The 18,780-nt window shown below is 39.2% G+C and overlaps 16 non-coding genes across 16 annotated transcripts; 8 read left to right on the forward strand and 8 right to left on the reverse strand.

Moving 5' to 3' along the window:
• Nucleotides 1-1,493: 1,493 nt before the first annotated feature.
• Nucleotides 1,494-1,565, forward strand: TRNAQ-UUG (transfer RNA glutamine (anticodon UUG)). Its single transcript has one exon. It is a non-coding gene; the product is annotated as a tRNA-Gln (tRNA).
• A 907-nt stretch (nt 1,566-2,472) lies between these two features.
• TRNAQ-CUG (transfer RNA glutamine (anticodon CUG)) lies at nt 2,473-2,544 on the reverse strand. Its single transcript has one exon. It is a non-coding gene; the product is annotated as a tRNA-Gln (tRNA).
• A 259-nt stretch (nt 2,545-2,803) lies between these two features.
• On the forward strand, nt 2,804-2,875 carry TRNAQ-UUG (transfer RNA glutamine (anticodon UUG)). The gene has a single exon. It is a non-coding gene; the product is annotated as a tRNA-Gln (tRNA).
• Nucleotides 2,876-3,788: 913 nt separating this feature from the next.
• On the reverse strand, nt 3,789-3,860 carry TRNAQ-CUG (transfer RNA glutamine (anticodon CUG)). Its single transcript has one exon. It is a non-coding gene; the product is annotated as a tRNA-Gln (tRNA).
• A 2,370-nt stretch (nt 3,861-6,230) lies between these two features.
• Nucleotides 6,231-6,302, forward strand: TRNAQ-UUG (transfer RNA glutamine (anticodon UUG)). The gene has a single exon. It is a non-coding gene; the product is annotated as a tRNA-Gln (tRNA).
• Nucleotides 6,303-7,209: 907 nt separating this feature from the next.
• Nucleotides 7,210-7,281, reverse strand: TRNAQ-CUG (transfer RNA glutamine (anticodon CUG)). Its single transcript has one exon. It is a non-coding gene; the product is annotated as a tRNA-Gln (tRNA).
• A 259-nt stretch (nt 7,282-7,540) lies between these two features.
• TRNAQ-UUG (transfer RNA glutamine (anticodon UUG)) lies at nt 7,541-7,612 on the forward strand. The gene has a single exon. It is a non-coding gene; the product is annotated as a tRNA-Gln (tRNA).
• Nucleotides 7,613-8,525: 913 nt separating this feature from the next.
• On the reverse strand, nt 8,526-8,597 carry TRNAQ-CUG (transfer RNA glutamine (anticodon CUG)). Its single transcript has one exon. It is a non-coding gene; the product is annotated as a tRNA-Gln (tRNA).
• A 2,370-nt stretch (nt 8,598-10,967) lies between these two features.
• Nucleotides 10,968-11,039, forward strand: TRNAQ-UUG (transfer RNA glutamine (anticodon UUG)). Its single transcript has one exon. It is a non-coding gene; the product is annotated as a tRNA-Gln (tRNA).
• Nucleotides 11,040-11,946: 907 nt separating this feature from the next.
• TRNAQ-CUG (transfer RNA glutamine (anticodon CUG)) lies at nt 11,947-12,018 on the reverse strand. The gene has a single exon. It is a non-coding gene; the product is annotated as a tRNA-Gln (tRNA).
• A 259-nt stretch (nt 12,019-12,277) lies between these two features.
• On the forward strand, nt 12,278-12,349 carry TRNAQ-UUG (transfer RNA glutamine (anticodon UUG)). Its single transcript has one exon. It is a non-coding gene; the product is annotated as a tRNA-Gln (tRNA).
• A 914-nt stretch (nt 12,350-13,263) lies between these two features.
• On the reverse strand, nt 13,264-13,335 carry TRNAQ-CUG (transfer RNA glutamine (anticodon CUG)). Its single transcript has one exon. It is a non-coding gene; the product is annotated as a tRNA-Gln (tRNA).
• Nucleotides 13,336-15,706: 2,371 nt separating this feature from the next.
• On the forward strand, nt 15,707-15,778 carry TRNAQ-UUG (transfer RNA glutamine (anticodon UUG)). The gene has a single exon. It is a non-coding gene; the product is annotated as a tRNA-Gln (tRNA).
• A 907-nt stretch (nt 15,779-16,685) lies between these two features.
• Nucleotides 16,686-16,757, reverse strand: TRNAQ-CUG (transfer RNA glutamine (anticodon CUG)). The gene has a single exon. It is a non-coding gene; the product is annotated as a tRNA-Gln (tRNA).
• A 259-nt stretch (nt 16,758-17,016) lies between these two features.
• TRNAQ-UUG (transfer RNA glutamine (anticodon UUG)) lies at nt 17,017-17,088 on the forward strand. Its single transcript has one exon. It is a non-coding gene; the product is annotated as a tRNA-Gln (tRNA).
• Nucleotides 17,089-18,001: 913 nt separating this feature from the next.
• TRNAQ-CUG (transfer RNA glutamine (anticodon CUG)) lies at nt 18,002-18,073 on the reverse strand. The gene has a single exon. It is a non-coding gene; the product is annotated as a tRNA-Gln (tRNA).
• Between the last annotated feature and the right edge of the window lie 707 nt (nt 18,074-18,780).

Here is an 18,780-nt window from a genome sequence, read left to right on the forward strand (position 1 = left end):
ACCACCATAGGAGGCTCAGAGCACCATCCGCATTCTTACGTACAAAACATGTAAGGAAATAATCAGATCTTTTGCTCTGCAGGAGTCAGGCTTCTTTAAAGCCTGACAAAGTGGCAGAGTGCCATTGTAAACTGAGGCATGACGAAACCATGCCCAAGAACCCAGGCAGGTTAAACCCTTCCACTCATGCCCCTAGGCCCCGAACGGCCAGGTTCTATAGACAGGGCAGCTGGCATGGATTATGGACACTTTTAACATAGGGTGGTTTTTCAACCTTATCTCCTCTGGGAGCAAAGCGCTGGACAGGGTTTCCTGTACGTTTTTGAGGTTCGCAGGGATCTATGTGTGGATGTTTCTTGGTGTGAAAAGCATGACACCTTTTGGGGTGACACCAGGCTCTTCTGGGAGTTAATTTGCATAATCTCTACTTTCTATTTTATGTGACATGGGCTGCAGTTACATTGTTCTGTTAATAGAGGGCAACACACAGGTCATAGTTCCAAACAGGGGTGCACGGTCTGCTTGCTAGCTTACATTTACAGTTCTATTTGGGATTCACCGCCTTTTCATAAACTGAGTACTCTTCCGGAGTATTTCTAACTTATGTAGGTGTTTTGGGGGTGTTACGTGCCTTTGTATGACTGCTGCAAACCACTTGATATTAGACAATGATTGGAAACGACATAAAAAATCCTGACACATATTGTAAGCGGACATAAAATGATCTATATTAGCTAATATAAGTAAACAGACATCACTCCCCCCTCCCCACAAAAAGGGATGTATGCGTACACAAAAAATAAAAATGAAAAACAAGCAACTACTGCAGTTAAAATCTAAAAATGTAAATTCAGTTACATGATCATGACTCGGAAGGGGAAGTTAAAAAGTAAAAAAACACACGGTAGGAGAGAGCTTAGCTTTACATGCCACGAGGGAGGAAGAGGTCTTCCAAGCACTGTTTTGTATGTTGGTCAATCCCTCTGAAATGCAAAAGGGATGTGCACATAGAAATCAAAGCAGAGTCATCCAGAGAGACTATTTAATTCTTTTTTTTTCAAATTCTCAAAAGGAAGCTGCTATCAAATTGAACTATTCATCACAGCCACTGCTAGGAAATCTATGTGCATAAAATGACAATACACCCAAAGGAAAACAAAATATAGCTATAACATGTCAGATTACTAAATTCAGAGTCCAGCCTACTAACCATTAGACCATGGTACCTAAATACTTCCGCAAATGCTGAACTTCATTATGCCAAAACAGAGGCAGTCAGAAACAATATTTAATATTGCTTAATCATATGCCTCAAGAGGAAGAATTTGATCTACATGCTCTATAAAGCACAGAGATTGCTATAGCACAACGTCAATCGACAACATCGCTGTGTTTGTATGATATCAGTCAATTGGGACTATGAATCTGTAAAAATTGTAAATGTGCTCTATATTGCCATTTCTGATTCAATGCTCTCAGGTGCATCTTGCAAGGGTTCCATGGTGTAATGGTTAGCACTTTGGACTTTGAATCCAACGATCCGAGTTCAAGTCTCGGTGGAACCGTTATCTTGCTCTTACACTCCATTTTCTAATTTCTCAAATTACAATTCAACAGAGTTAATATTCAGAAGTTCAGTCGACTCAGGTAGCCGTTTTCACACTCTCTCTCTCTCTGCACGACATTACATTTAAATGCACTTTGGTGCCTGATACCAATACAGTGATGCAACTACATATCGTTAATGTACAAACCCTAAGGTCAATCAGAGTGGGCACCCAGATATCTCTCAGAAACATTTTCCACAGATGACTAATGTCCAACCTTAACTCTATGAAAAGAAAAATGTACACTCTATGTGCAGTAGATTCTCTGCTCACTGGAACATGCAGAAACAACATTGATGTGAAAAGATTGGAAAAAGCCCTATTTTATTAACATTAAAAAATGTTATACAATTATTTTGGTGAATCATATTCACTTTCACAATCATTCCTATGTTTCAAGCAATTTGATGGTCTTATTAAATGTGTAAAAAATGTAATTCTTTGAGTTGACAAACTGTATGGAGAGCAAACTTTTTATAACTTACAAGAGTTATGAGTTCTAGAAAGTAGTGCATTTACTGATCAAGTGCCCTTGTTTAAATGTACTTACTTTATTTGGATCACACCTTTCTCGAAAGAAGAAATAAACTCTAAATTATCAGGAAACAATTCAACTGATTTTAGGGGCCTCCTGGGCTTTCAATGCAAATCGCTGAGATCAAAAGCCAGTTTAATAGCCATTATACCTTGGAGCTTTGGAGATATGAGAGTGGGCAGTTTCTTTGTGGCAAAAGAGAGTCATCCCCAGAAACTATTAATATTCTTTGGTCAAAGAAGACTGCCATCGAAGTGGGCTGTAAAGCAAAGCTATTGCTGTTATATCTATCTGCAAATGAAAGGCAACTCTAAAAGAGAAGCAGCCCCAAGGTCCCACCGAGACTTGAACTCGGATCGCTGGATTCAGAGTCCAGAGTGCTAACCATTACACCATGGAACCCACATATTCAGTAACATGATGCACTTCATTCTGGAAAAACAGAGCACATCAGAGAAAATATGTAATATTCCTATATCATTAGACTCCAGAGGAAGAATTTGATCCAAATGAGACATGAAGCCAATACTTTGCGATTGCACAGCATCCAACAGCAACAGTGCTGCTTCGATATAATATCAGTAAACGGTTACTATAGGTCAGTAAAAATCTTGACTGTGCCCTATATTCTCATTGCCCTTATGAAGCTCTACTCTGCAAGGGTTCCATGGTGTAATGGTTAGCACTTTGGATTTTGAATCCAGCGATCTGAGTTCAAGTCTCGGTGGAACCTCTCTCTTGCTCTAACACACTTTGTCTCCTTGTTGTCTTAAATTATAGGCCAAAGATAGTAATATTCATAAGGTTAGTGGTGTAGGGTATTCATTTTCGCTCTCACTCTCTTGCACAACTTTTCATAAAAATCCACTTTTGTGCCTAGCACCTTAACCTTTATGCATTTTTTTTAAATGTATGAACAGTGAGGTCATTCTGAGTCGATGGGCAGATCTGCATCGGAAACATACATAAAAGATTTGAAATTTTCAAACTTAACTCAATGTTAAGAAACATGCTCAATCTGTGACCCAATGGATTCTCTTTTTACTTGAAGATGCAGCAACAACATTAATAATACCATTTTGGGAAAAGCAGCTCTATTGTATCGCCATTCTCTTTCAAAATTGTTAAAGGGTTAATCCTTTGAAAAGCGACCACATTCAGAATCAATGATATTAATCAAGCGTCTTAACAGTCTTTACATGTTTGTAAAATGAAGGTATCAGTTTGAGATGAAAAATAGAACGAAGAACACACTTTTCTTAATTCACAAAAGGCCTGAGGTGTATAAATACTGTTTGTACCGACCAAGGGCCCATTCGTGAATGTACTTACTTTAGTTGGATCATACCTTTCTTCAAAGAAGACATCCACAATAAACGATAAGGGAAAGGTTCGACTGATGGTAAACTCTTACAGAGATTTGAATGCAAATTATTGGATTCAACCTCCAGGGTGCTACCATTACACCATGGGTCTTTCACACCACAGAAAGTGGTGGGTTACATTGTGGCTAAAGAGCGTCATCCATGGAAAATCTTTCTTTTTTCAAATGCACCCAGGGAATAATGCTATGAAAGTGGGCGACACAGCAGCGTCATTGCTATTAAAACAAGACACTGAGAGGAAAACAAACACAGTAATTCCCAAGGTCCCACCGAGATTTGAACTCGGATCGCTGGATTCAGAGTCCAGAGTGCTAACCATTACACCATGGAACCTACATACTTAGTGACATGATGAACGTCATTGCAGCAAAAAAAGAGCCTTTTAGAGAATGTATGCAATATTCTTTTATCTTATGCCTCCAGAGGAAGAATCCTATCCAAATGAGCTGTAAAGCAAAGAGTTTGCTATTGCGCAACAACCAACTAAACAGTTCCACATTTGCATAATATCCGTGGGCTAGGAATATGAGTTTGTTAAAATGATGCATGAGATCTCGATTCTCATTTCTGTTACAACTCTGTCAGGTTGCACCAGCAAGGGGCCCATGGTGTAATGGTTAGCAAAGAACATTACTGAAGGGCCCCTCGGCCAGCCAGAAAGCCAAAATGGAGAGAACGGGCATGAACTGGTTGTGAATGAGCTTCAAAATGCGTTCACAGGTAATTGAACTGGTGATCTCCTCAGTTTATACACCTGGAACTCCTGTCAATAGCAACAGTCGGCAGCTGGGTTGCCAGACATTTAGTCGAAAAAAATTTGTCGACAGGACAATTGGTCGAAACCATTTGGTCGAAAACGAAATGGTCGAATTGCTTTTGTTTTTTATTTTCACTTTTTTTTTTGGGGGGGGGGTTGGCGGGGCCCCCCCAACCCCCTTTTTTTCTAAAAACCCCTTTTTTTCCCTAAACTACAACCTAAAAAAATATATATAAATAAATTAAAAAATCGACCATTTGGCTTTCGACCAAATTACGTCGACCAAATGTCTTTCGACGAAATGTCTTTCGACGAAATGTCCGGACAGCGGCAGCTGGTCTGTGTCAGTAATGGCAATTTGATTTTGCCATTTTCACAACTCCCTAATAAATGAACAAAATGTTCCATTTGTAGGCACAGTTACATGCTATGGTATGTATACCATGCTTAATAACCACCATAGGAGGCTCAGAGCACCATCCGCATTCTTACGTACAAAACATGTAAGGAAATAATCAGATCTTTTGCTCTGCAGGAGTCAGGCTTCTTTAAAGCCTGACAAAGTGGCAGAGTGCCATTGTAAACTGAGGCATGATGAAACCATGCCCAAGAACCCAGGCAGGTTAAACCCTTCCACTCATGCCCCTAGGCCCCGAACGGCCAGGTTCTATAGACAGGGCAGCTGGCATGGATTATGGACACTTTTAACATAGGGTGGTTTTTCAACCTTATCTCCTCTGGGAGCAAAGCGCTGGACAGGGTTTCCTGTACGTTTTTGAGGTTCGCAGGGATCTATGTGTGGATGTTTCTTGGTGTGAAAAGCATGACACCTTTTGGGGTGACACCAGGCTCTTCTGGGAGTTAATTTACATAATCTCTACTTTCTATTTTATGTGACATGGGCTGCAGTTACATTGTTCTGTTAATAGAGGGCAACACACAGGTCATAGTTCCAAACAGGGGTTCACGGTCTGCTTGCTAGCTTACATTTACAGTTCTATTTGGGATTCACTGCCTTTTCATAAACTGAGTACTCTTCCGGAGTATTTCTAACTTATGTAGGTGTTTTGGGGGTGTTACGTGCCTTTGTATGACTGCTGCAAACCACTTGATATTAGACATTGATTGGAAACGACATAAAAAATCCTGACACATATTGTAAGCGGACATAAAATGACCTATATTAGCTAATATAAGTAAACAGACATCACTCCCCCCTCCCCACAAAAAGGGATGTATGCGTACACAAAAAATAAAAATGAAAAACAAGCAACTACTGCAGTTAAAATCTAAAAATGTAAATTCAGTTACATGATCATGACTCGGAAGGGGAAGTTAAAAAGTAAAAAAACACACAGTAGGAGAGAGGTTAGCTTTACATGCCATGAGGGAGGAAGAGGTCTTCCAAGCACTGTTGTGTATGTTGGTCAATCCCTCTGAAACGCAAAAGGGATGTGCACATAGAAATCAAAGCAGAGTCATCCAGAGAGACTATTTAATTCTTTTTTTTTCAAATTCTCAAAAGGAAGCTGCTATCAAATTGAACTATTCATCACAGCCACTGCTAGGAAGTCTATGTGCATAAAATGACAATACACCCAAAGGAAAACAAAATATAGCTATAACATGTCAGATTACTAAATTCAGAGTCCAGCCTACTAACCATTAGACCATGGAACCTAAATACTTCCGCAAATGCTGAACTTCATTATGCCAAAACAGAGGCAGTCAGAAACAATATTTAATATTGCTTAATCATATGCCTCAAGAGGAAGAATTTGATCTATATGCTCTATAAAGCACAGAGATTGCTATAGCACAACGTCAATCGACAACATCGCTGTGTTTGTATGATATTAGTCAATTGGGACTATGAATCTGTAAAAATTGTAAATGTGCTCTATATTGCCATTTCTGATTCAACGCTCTCAGGTGCATCTTGCATGGGTTCCATGGTGTAATGGTTAGCACTTTGGACTTTGAATCCAACGATCCGAGTTCAAGTCTCGGTGGAACCGTTATCTTGCTCTTACACTCCATTTTCTAATTTTTCAAATTACAATTCAACAGAGTTAATATTCAGAAGTTCAGTCGACTCAGGTAGCCGTTTTCACACTCTCTCTCTCTCTGCACGACATTACATTTAAATGCACTTTGGTGCCTGATACCAATACAGTGATGCAATTACATATTGTTAATGTACAATCCCTAAGGTCAATCAGAGTGGGCACCCAGATATCTCTCAGAAACATTTTCCACAGATGAATAATGTCCAACCTTAACTCTATGAAAAGAAAAATGTACACACTATGTGCAGTAGATTCTCTGCTCACTGGAACATGCAGAAACAACATTGATGTGAAAAGATTGGAAAAAGCCCTATTTTATTAACATTAAAAAATGTTATACAATTATTTTGGTGAATCATATTCACTTTCACAATCATTCCTATGTTTCAAGCAATTTGATGGTCTTATTAAATGTGTAAAAAATGTAATTCTTTGAGTTGACAAACTGTATGGAGAGCAAACTTTTTATAACTTACAAGAGTTATGAGTTCTAGAAAGGAGTGCATTTACTGATCAAGTGCCCTTGTTTAAATGTACTTACTTTATTTGGATCACACCTTTCTCGAAAGAAGAAATAAACTCTAAATTATCAGGAAACACTTCAACTGATTTTAGGGGCCTCCTGGGCTTTCAATGCAAATCGCTGAGATCAAAAGCCAGTTTAATAGCCATTATACCTTGGAGCTTTGGAGATATGAGAGTGGGCAGTTTCTTTGTGGCAAAAGAGAGTCATCCCCAGAAACTATTAATATTCTTTGGTCAAAGAAGACTGCCATCAAAGTGGGCTGTAAAGCAAAGCTATTGCTGTTATATCTATCTGCAAATGAAAGGCAACTCTAAAAGAGAAGCAGCCCCAAGGTCCCACCGAGACTTGAACTCAGATCGCTGGATTCAGAGTCCAGAGTGCTAACCATTACACCATGGAACCCACATATTCAGTAGCATGATGCACTTCATTCTGGAAAAACAGAGCACATCAGAGAAAATATGTAATATTCCTATATCATTAGACTCCAGAGGAAGAATTCGATCCAAATGAGACATGACGCCAATACTTTGCGATTGCACAGCATCCAACAGCAACAGTGCTGCTTCGATATAATATCAGTAAACGGTTACTATAGGTCAGTAAAAATCTTGACTGTGCCCTATATTCTCATTGCCCTTATGAAGCTCTGCTCAACAAGGGTTCCACGGTGTAATGGTTAGCACTTTGGACTTTGAATCCAGCGATCCGAGTTCAAGTCTCGGTGGAACCTCTCTCTTGCTCTAACACACTTTGTCTCCTTGTTGTCTTAAATTATAGGCCAAAGATAGTAATATTCATAAGGTTAGTGGTGTAGGGTATTCATTTTCGCTCTCACTCTCTGCCATAACTTTTCATAAAAATCCACTTTTGTGCCTAGCACCTTAACCTTTATGCATTTTTTTTAAATGTATGAACAGTGAGGTCATTCTGAGTCGATGGGCAGATCTGCATCGGAAACATACATAAAAGATTTGAAATTTTCAAACTTAACTCAATGTTAAGAAACATGCTCAATCTGTGACCCAATGGATTCTCTTTTTACTTGAAGATGCAGCAACAACATTAATAATACCATTTTGGGAAAAGCAGCTCTATTGTATCGCCATTCTCTTTCAAAATTGTTAAAGGGTTAATCCTATGAAAAGCGACCACATTCAGAATCAATGATATTAATCAAGCGTCTTAACAGTCTTTACATGTTTGTAAAATGAAGGTATCAGTTTGAGATGAAAAATAGAACGAAGAACACACTTTTCTTAATTCACAAAAGGCCTGAGGTGTATAAATACTGTTTGTACCGACCAAGGGCCCATTCGTGAATGTACTTACTTTAGTTGGATCATACCTTTCTTCAAAGAAGACATCCACAATAAACGATAAGGAAAAGGTTCGACTGATGGTAAACTCTTACAGAGATTTGAATGCAAATTATTGGATTCAACCTCCAGGGTGCTACCATTACACCATGGGTCTTTCACACCACAGAAAGTGGTGGGTTTCATTGTGGCTAAAGAGCGTCATCCATGGAAAATCTTTCTTTTTTCAAATGCACCCAGGGAATAATGCTATGAAAGTGGGCGACACAGCAGCGTCATTGCTATTAAAACAAGACACTGAGAGGAAAACAAACACAGTAATTCCCAAGGTCCCACCGAGATTTGAACTCGGATCCCTGGATTCAGAGTCCAGAGTGCTAACCATTACACCATGGAACCTACATACTTAGTGACATGATGAACGTCATTGCAGCAAAAAAAGAGCCTTTTAGAGAATGTATGCAATATTCTTTTATCTTATGCCTCCAGAGGAAGAATCCTATCCAAATGAGCTGTAAAGCAAAGAGTTTGCTATTGCGCAACAACCAACTAAACAGTTCCACATTTGCATAATATCCGTGGGCTAGGAATATGAGTTTGTTAAAATGATGCATGAGATCTCGATTCTCATTTCTGTTACAACTCTGTCAGGTTGCACCAGCAAGGGGCCCATGGTGTAATGGTTAGCAAAGAACATTACTGAAGGGCCCCTCGGCCAGCCAGAAAGCCAAAATGGAGAGAACGGGCATGAACTGGTTGTGAATGAGCTTCAAAATGCGTTCACAGGTAATTGAACTGGTGATCTCCTCAGTTTATACACCTGGAACTCCTGTCAATAGCAACAGTCGGCAGCTGGGTTGCCAGACATTTCGTCGAAAAAAATGTGTCGACAGGACAATTGGTCGAAACCATTTGGTCGAAAACCAAATGGTCGAATTGCTTTTGTTTTTTATTTTCACATTTTTTTTTGGGAGGGGTTTGGGGGGGTCCTCCCAACCCCCTTTTTTTCTAAAAACCCCTTTTTTTCCCTAAACTACAACCTAAAAAATATATATATAAATAAATTAAAAAATCGACCATTTGGCTTTCGACCAAATTACGTCGACCAAATGTCTTTCGACGAAATGTTTTTCGACGAAATGTCCGGACAGCGGCAGCTGGTCTGTGTCAGTAATGGCAATTTGATTTAGCCATTTTCACAACTCCCTAATAAATCAACAAAATGTTCCATTTGTAGGCACAGTTACATGCTATGGTATGTATACCATGCTTAATAACCACCATAGGAGGCTCAGAGCACCATCCGCATTCTTACGTACAAAACATGTAAGGAAATAATCAGATCTTTTGCTCTGCAGGAGTCAGGCTTCTTTAAAGCCTGACAAAGTGGCAGAGTGCCATTGTAAACTGAGGCATGATGAAACCATGCCCAAGAACCCAGGCAGGTTAAACCCTTCCACTCATGCCCCTAGGCCCCGAACGGCCAGGTTCTATAGACAGGGCAGCTGGCATGGATTATGGACACTTTTAACATAGGGTGGTTTTTCAACCTTATCTCCTCTGGGAGCAAAGCGCTGGACACGGTTTCCTGTACGTTTTTGAGGTTCGCAGGGATCTATGTGTGGATGTTTCTTGGTGTGAAAAGCATGACACCTTTTGGGGTGACACCAGGCTCTTCTGGGAGTTAATTTGCATAATCTCTACTTTCTATTTTATGTGACATGGGCTGCAGTTACATTGTTCTGTTAATAGAGGGCAACACACAGGTCATAGTTCCAAACAGGGGTGCACGGTCTGCTTGCTAGCTTACATTTACAGTTCTATTTGGGATTCACCGCCTTTTCATAAACTGAGTACTCTTCCGGAGTATTTCTAACTTATGTAGGTGTTTTGGGGGTGTTACGTGCCTTTGTATGACTGCTGCAAACCACTTGATATTAGACATTGATTGGAAACGACATAAAAAATCCTGACACATATTGTAAGCGGACATAAAATGACCTATATTAGCTAATATAAGTAAACAGACATCACTCCCCCCTCCCCACAAAAAGGGATGTATGCGTACACAAAAAATAAAAATAAAAAACAAGCAACTACTGCAGTTAAAATCTAAAAATGTAAATTCAGTTACATGATCATGACTCGGAAGGGGAAGTTAAAAAGTAAAAAAACACACGGTAGGAGAGAGGTTAGCTTTACATGCCATGAGGGAGGAAGAGGTCTTCCAAGCACTGTTGTGTATGTTGGTCAATCCCTCTGAAACGCAAAAGGGATGTGCACATAGAAATCAAAGCAGAGTCATCCAGAGAGACTATTTAATTCTTTTTTTTTCAAATTCTCAAAAGGAAGCTGCTATCAAATTGAACTATTCATCACAGCCACTGCTAGGAAATCTATGTGCATAAAATGACAATACACCCAAAGGAAAACAAAATATAGCTATAACATGTCAGATTACTAAATTCAGAGTCCAGCCTACTAACCATTAGACCATGGAACCTAAATACTTCCGCAAATGCTGAACTTCATTATGCCAAAACAGAGGCAGTCAGAAACAATATTTAATATTGCTTAATCATATGCCTCAAGAGGAAGAATTTGATCTACATGCTCTATAAAGCACAGAGATTGCTATAGCACAACGTCAATCGACAACATCGCTGTGTTTGTATGCTATCAGTCAATTGGGACTATGAATCTGTAAAAATTGTAAATGTGCTCTATATTGACATTTCTGATTCAACGCTCTCAGGTGCATCTTGCAAGGGTTCCATGGTGTAATGGTTAGCACTTTGGACTTTGAATCCAACGATCCGAGTTCAAGTCTCGGTGGAACCGTTATCTTGCTCTTACACTCCATTTTCTAATTTCTCAAATTACAATTCAACAGAGTTAATATTCAGAAGTTCAGTCGACTCAGGTAGCCGTTTTCACACTCTCTCTCTCTCTGAACGACATTACATTTAAATGCACTTTGGTGCCTGATACCAATACAGTGATGCAACTACATATCGTTAATGTACAATCCCTAAGGTCAATCAGAGTGGGCACCCAGATATCTCTCAGAAACATTTTCCACAGATGAATAATGTCCAACCTTAACTCTATGAAAAGAAAAATGTACACACTATGTGCAGTAGATTCTCTGCTCACTGGAACATGCAGAAACAACATTGATGTGAAAAGATTGGAAAAAGCCCTATTTTATTAACATTAAAAAATGTTATACAATTATTTTGGTGAATCATATTCACTTTCACAATCATTCCTATGTTTCAAGCAATTTGATGGTCTTATTAAATGTGTAAAAAATGTAATTCTTTGAGTTGACAAACTGTATGGAGAGCAAACTTTTTATAACTTACAAGAGTTATGAGTTCTAGAAAGTAGTGCATTTACTGATCAAGTGCCCTTGTTTAAATGTACTTACTTTATTTGGATCACACCTTTCTCGAAAGAAGAAATAAACTCTAAATTATCAGGAAACAATTCAACTGATTTTAGGGGCCTCCTGGGCTTTCAATGCAAATCGCTGAGATCAAAAGCCAGTTTAATAGCCATTATACCTTGGAGCTTTGGAGATATGAGAGTGGGCAGTTTCTTTGTGGCAAAAGAGAGTCATCCCCAGAAACTATTAATATTCTTTGGTCAAAGAAGACTGCCATCAAAGTGGGCTGTAAAGCAAAGCTATTGCTGTTATATCTATCTGCAAATGAAAGGCAACTCTAAAAGAGAAGCAGCCCCAAGGTCCCACCGAGACTTGAACTCGGATCGCTGGATTCAGAGTCCAGAGTGCTAACCATTACACCATGGAACCCACAAATTCGGTAACATGATGCACTTCATTCTGGAAAAACAGAGCACATCAGAGAAAATATGTAATATTCCTATATCATTAGACTCCAGAGGAAGAATTTGATCCAAATGAGACATGAAGCCAATACTTTGCGATTGCACAGCATCCAACAGCAACAGTGCTGCTTCGATATAATATCAGTAAACGGTTACTATAGGTCAGTAAAAATCTTGACTGTGCCCTATATTCTCATTGCCCTTATGAAGCTCTACTCAGCAAGGGTTCCATGGTGTAATGGTTAGCACTTTGGATTTTGAATCCAGCGATCTGAGTTCAAGTCTCGGTGGAACCTCTCTCTTGCTCTAACACACTTTGTCTCCTTGTTGTCTTAAATTATAGGCCAAAGATAGTAATATTCATAAGGTTAGTGGTGTAGGGTATTCATTTTTGCTCTCACTCTCTGGCATAACTTTTCATAAAAATCCACTTTTGTGGCTAGCACCTTAACCTTTATGCATTTTTTTTAAATGTATGAACAGTGAGGTCATTCTGAGTCGATGGGCAGATCTGCATCGGAAACATACATAAAAGATTTGAAATTTTCAAACCTAACTCAATGTTAAGAAACATGATCAATCTGTGACCCAATGGATTCTCTTTTTACTTGAAGATGCAGCAACAACATTAATAATACCATTTTGGGAAAAGCAGCTCTATTGTATCGCCATTCTCTTTCAAAATTGTTAAAGGGTTAATCCTATGAAAAGCGACCACATTCAGAATCAATGATATTAATCAAGCGTCTTAACAGTCTTTACATGTTTGTAAAATGAAGGTATCAGTTTGAGATGAAAAATAGAACGAAGAACACACTTTTCTTAATTCACAAAAGGCCTGAGGTGTATAAATACTGTTTGTACCGACCAAGGTGCCCATTCGTGAATGTACTTACTTTAGTTGGATCATACCTTTCTTCAAAGAAGACATCCACAATAAACGATGAGGGAAAGGTTCGACTGATGGTAAACTCTTACAGAGATTTGAATGCAAATTATTGGATTCAACCTCCAGGGTGCTACCATTACACCATGGGCCTTTCACACCACAGAAAGTGGTGGGTTTCATTGTGGCTAAAGAGCGTCATCCATGGAAAATCTTTCTTTCTTCAAATGCACCCAGGGAATAATGCTACGAAAGTGGGCGACACAGCAGCGTCATTGCTATTAAAACAAGACACTGAGAGGAAAACAAACACAGTAATTCCCAAGGTCCCACCGAGATTTGAACTCGGATCGCTGGATTCAGAGTCCAGAGTGCTAACCATTACACCATGGAACCTACATACTTAGTGACACGATGAACGTCATTGCAGCAAAAAAAGAGCCTTTTAGAGAATGTATGCAATATTCTTTTATCTTATGCCTCCAGAGGAAGAATCCTATCCAAATGAGCTGTAAAGCAAAGAGTTTGCTATTGCGCAACAACCAACTAAACAGTTCCACATTTGCATAATATCCGTGGGCTAGGAATATGAGTTTGTTAAAATGATGCATGAGATCTCGATTCTCATTTCTGTTACAACTCTGTCAGGTTGCACCAGCAAGGGGCCCATGGTGTAATGGTTAGCAAAGAACATTACTGAAGGGCCCCTCGGCCAGCCAGAAAGCCAAAATGGAGAGAACGGGCATGAACTGGTTGTGAATGAGCTTCAAAATGCGTTCACAGGTAATTGAACTGGTGATCTCCTCAGTTTATACACCTGGAACTCCTGTCAATAGCAACAGTCGGCAGCTGGGTTGCCAGACATTTCGTCGAAAAAAATTTGTCGACAGGACAATTGGTCGAAAACATTTGGTCGAAAACCAAATGGTCGAATTGCTTTTGTTTTTTATTTTCACTTTTTTTTTTGGGGAGGGGGTTTGGGGGGGTCCCCCCAACCCCCTTTTTTCCTAAAAACCCATTTTTTCCCTAAACTACAACCTAAAAAATATATATATAAATAAATTAAAAAATCGACCATTTGGCTTTCGACCAAATTACGTCGACCAAATGTCTTTCGACGAAATGTCTTTCGACGAAATGTCCGGACAGCGGCAGCTGGTCTGTGTCAGTAATGGCAATTTGATTTTGCCATTTTCACAACTCCCTAATAAATGAACAAAATGTTCCATTTGTAGGCACAGTTACATGCTATGGTATGTATACCATGCTTAATAACCACCATAGGAGGCTCAGAGCACCATCCGCATTCTTACGTACAAAACATGTAAGGAAATAATCAGATCTTTCGCTCTGCAGGAGTCAGGCTTCTTTAAAGCCTGACAAAGTGGCAGAGTGCCATTGTAAACTGAGGCATGATGAAACCATGCCCAAGAACCCAGGCAGGTTAAACCCTTCCACTCATGCCCCTAGGTCACGAACGGCCAGGTTCTATAGACAGGGCAGCTGGCATGGATTATGGACACTTTTAACATAGGGTGGTTTTTCAGCCTTATCTCCTCTGGGAGCAAAGCGCTGGACAGGGTTTCCTGTACGTTTTTGAGGTTTGCAGGGATCTATGTGTGGATGTTTCTTGGTGTGAAAAGCATGACACCTTTTGGGGTGACACCATGCTCTTCTGGGAGTTAATTTACATAATCTCTACTTTCTATTTTATGTGACATGGGCTGCAGTTACATTTTTCTGTTAATAGAGGGCAACACACAGGTCATAGTTCCAAACAGGGGTGCACGGTCTGCTTGCTAGCTTACATTTACAGTTCTATTTGGGATTCAACGCCTTTTCATAAACTGAGTACTCTTCCGGAGTATTTCTAACTTATGTAGGTGTTTTGGGGGTGTTACGTGCCTTTGTATGACTGCTGCAAACCACTTGATATTAGACATTGATTGGAAACGACATAAAAAATCCTGACACATATTGTAAGCGGACATAAAATGACCTATATTAGCTAATATAAGTAAACAGACATCACTCCCCCCTCCCCACAAAAAGGGATGTATGCGTACACAAAAAATAAAAATGAAAAACAAGCAACTACTGCAGTTAAAATCTAAAAATGTAAATTCAGTTACATGATCATGACTCGGAAGGGGAAGTTAAAAAGTAAAAAAACACACGGTAGGAGAGAGGTTAGCTTTACATGCCATGAGGGAGGAAGAGGTCTTCCAAGCACTGTTGTGTATGTTGGTCAATCCCTCTGAAACGCAAAAGTGATGTGCACATAGAAATCAAAGCAGAGTCATCCAGAGAGACTATTTAATTCTTTTTTTTTCAAATTCTCAAAAGGAAGCTGCTATCAAATTGAACTATTCATCACAGCCACTGCTAGGAAATCTATGTGCATAAAATGACAATACACCCAAAGGAAAACAAAATATAGCTATAACATGTCAGATTACTAAATTCAGAGTCCAGCCTACTAACCATTAGACCATGGAACCTAAATACTTCCACAAATGCTGAACTTCATTATGCCAAAACAGAGGCAGTCAGAAACAATATTTAATAGTGCTTAATCATATGCCTCAAGAGGAAGAATTTGATCTACATGCTCTATAAAGCACAGAGATTGCTATAGCACAACGTCAATCGACAACATCGCTGTGTTTGTATGATATCAGTCAATTGGGACTATGAATCTGTAAAAATTGTAAATGTGCTCTATATTGCCATTTCTGATTCAACGCTCTCAGGTGCATCTTGCAAGGGTTCCATGGTTTAATGGTTAGCACTTTGGACTTTGAATCCAGCGATCCGAGTTCAAGTCTCGGTGGAACCGTTATCTTGCTCTTACACTCCATTTTCTAATTTCTCAAATTACAATTCAACAGAGTTAATATTCAGAAGTTCAGTCGACTCAGGTAGCCGTTTTCACACTCTCTCTCTCTCTGCACGACATTACATTTAAATGCACTTTGGTGCCTGATACCAATACAGTGATGCAACTACATATCGTTAATGTACAATCCCTAAGGTCAATCAGAGTGGGCACCCAGATATCTCTCAGAAACATTTTCCACAGATGAATAATGTCCAACCTTAACTCTATGAAAAGAAAAATGTACACTCTATGTGCAGTAGATTCTCTGCTCACTGGAACATGCAGAAACAACATTGATGTGAAAAGATTGGAAAAAGCCCTATTTTATTAACATTAAAAAATGTTATACAATTATTTTGGTGAATCATATTCACTTTCACAATCATTCCTATGTTTCAAGCAATTTGATGGTCTTATTAAATTTGTAAAAAATGTAATTCTTTGAGTTGACAAACTGTATGGAGAGCAAACTTTTTATAATTTACAAGAGTTATGAGTTCTAGAAAGTAGTGCATTTACTGATCAAGTGCCCTTGTTTAAATGTACTTACTTTATTTGGATCACACCTTTCTCGAAAGAAGAAATAAACTCTAAATTATCAGGAAACAATTCAACTGATTTTAGGGGCCTCCTGGGCTTTCAATGCAAATCGCTGAGATCAAAAGCCAGTTTAATAGCCATTATACCTTGGAGCTTTGGAGATATGAGAGTGGGCAGTTTCTTTGTGGCAAAAGAGAGTCATCCCCAGAAACTATTAATATTCTTTGGTCAAAGAAGACTGCCATCAAAGTGGGCTGTAAAGCAAAGCTATTGCTGTTATATCTATCTGCAAATGAAAGGCAACTCTAAAAGAGAAGCAGCCCCAAGGTCCCACCGAGACTTGAACTCGGATCGCTGGATTCAGAGTCCAGAGTGCTAACCATTACTCCATGGAACCCACATATTCAGTAGCATGATGCACTTCATTCTGGAAAAACAGAGCACATCAGAGAAAATATGTAATATTCCTATATCATTAGACTCCAGAGGAAGAATTTGATCCAAATGAGACATGAAGCCAATACTTTGCGATTGCACAGCATCCAACAGCAACAGTGCTGCTTCGATATAATATCAGTAAACGGTTACTATAGGTCAGTAAAAATCTTGACTGTGCCCTATATTCTCATTGCCCTTATGAAGCTCTGCTCAACAAGGGTTCCATGGTGTAATGGTTAGCACTTTGGACTTTGAATCCAGCGATCCGAGTTCAAGTCTCGGTGGAACCTCTCTCTTGCTCTAACACACTTTGTCTCCTTGTTGTCTTAAATTATAGTCCAAAGATAGTAATATTCATAAGGTTAGTGGTGTAGGGTATTCATTTTCGCTCTCACTCTCTGGCATAACTTTTCATAAAAATCCACTTTTGTGCCTAGCACCTTAACCTTTATGCATTTTTTTTAAATGTATGAACAGTGAGGTCATTCTGAGTCGATGGGCAGATTTGCATCGGAAACATACATAAAAGATTTGAAATTTTCAAACTTAACTCAATGTTAAGAAACATGATCAATCTGTGACCCAATGGATTCTCTTTTTACTTGAAGATGCAGCAACAACATTAATAATACCATTTTGGGAAAAGCAGCTCTATTGTATCGCCATTCTCTTTCAAAATTGTTAAAGGGTTAATCCTATGAAAAGCGACCACATTCAGAATCAATGATATTAATCAAGCGTCTTAACAGTCTTTACATGTTTGTAAAATGAAGGTATCAGTTTGAGATGAAAAATAGAACGAAGAACACACTTTTCTTAATTCACAAAAGGCCTGAGTTGTATAAATACTGTTTGTACCGACCAAGGGCCCATTCGTGAATGTACTTACTTTAGTTGGATCATACCTTTCTTCAAAGAAGACATCCACAATAAACGATAAGGGAAAGGTTCGACTGATGGTAAACTCTTACAGAGATTTGAATGCAAATTATTGGATTCAACCTCCAGGGTGCTACCATTACACCATGGGTCTTTCACACCACAGAAAGTGGTGGGTTTCATTGTGGCTAAAGAGCGTCATCCATGGAAAATCTTTCTTTTTTCAAATGCACCCAGGGAATAATGCTATGAAAGTGGGCGACACAGCAGCGTCATTGCTATTAAAACAAGACACTGAGAGGAAAACAAACACAGTAATTCCCAAGGTCCCACCGAGATTTGAAATCGGATCGCTGGATTCAGAGTCCAGAGTGCTAACCATTACACCATGGAACCTACATACTTAGTGATATGATGAACGTCATTGCAGCAAAAAAAGAGCCTTTTAGAGAATGTATGCAATATTCTTTTATCTTATGCCTCCAGAGGAAGAATCCTATCCAAATGAGCTGTAAAGCAAAGAGTTTGCTATTGCGCAACAACCAACTAAACAGTTCCACATTTGCATAATATCCGTGGGCTAGGAATATGAGTTTGTTAAAATGATGCATGAGATCTCGATTCTCATTTCTGTTACAACTCTGTCAGGTTGCACCAGCAAGGGGCCCATGGTGTAATGGTTAGCAAAGAACATTACTGAAGGGCCCCTCGGCCAGCCAGAAAGCCAAAATGGAGAGAACGGGCATGAACTGGTTGTGAATGAGCTTCAAAATGTGTTCACAGGTAATTGAACTGGTGATCTCCTCAGTTTATACACCTGGAACTCCTGTCAATAGCAACAGTCGGCAGCTGGGTTGCCAGACATTTCGTCGAAAAAAATTTGTCGACAGGACAATTGGTCGAAACCATTTGGTCGAAAACCAAATGGTCGAATTGCTTTTGTTTTTTATTTTCACTTTTTTTTTGGGGGGGGGGGATTTGGGGGGGTCCCCCCAACCCCCTTTTTTTCTAAAAACCCCTTTTTTTCCCTAAACTACAACCTAAAAAATATATATATAAATACATTAAAAAATCGACCATTTGGCTTTCGACCAAATTACGTC

The sequence above is a fragment of the Ambystoma mexicanum genome, chromosome 5p (genome assembly GCF_040938575.1).
Source record: "Ambystoma mexicanum isolate Mex_15411 chromosome 5p, UKY_AmexF1_1, whole genome shotgun sequence".
Lineage (NCBI taxonomy): Eukaryota > Metazoa > Chordata > Amphibia > Caudata > Ambystomatidae > Ambystoma > Ambystoma mexicanum.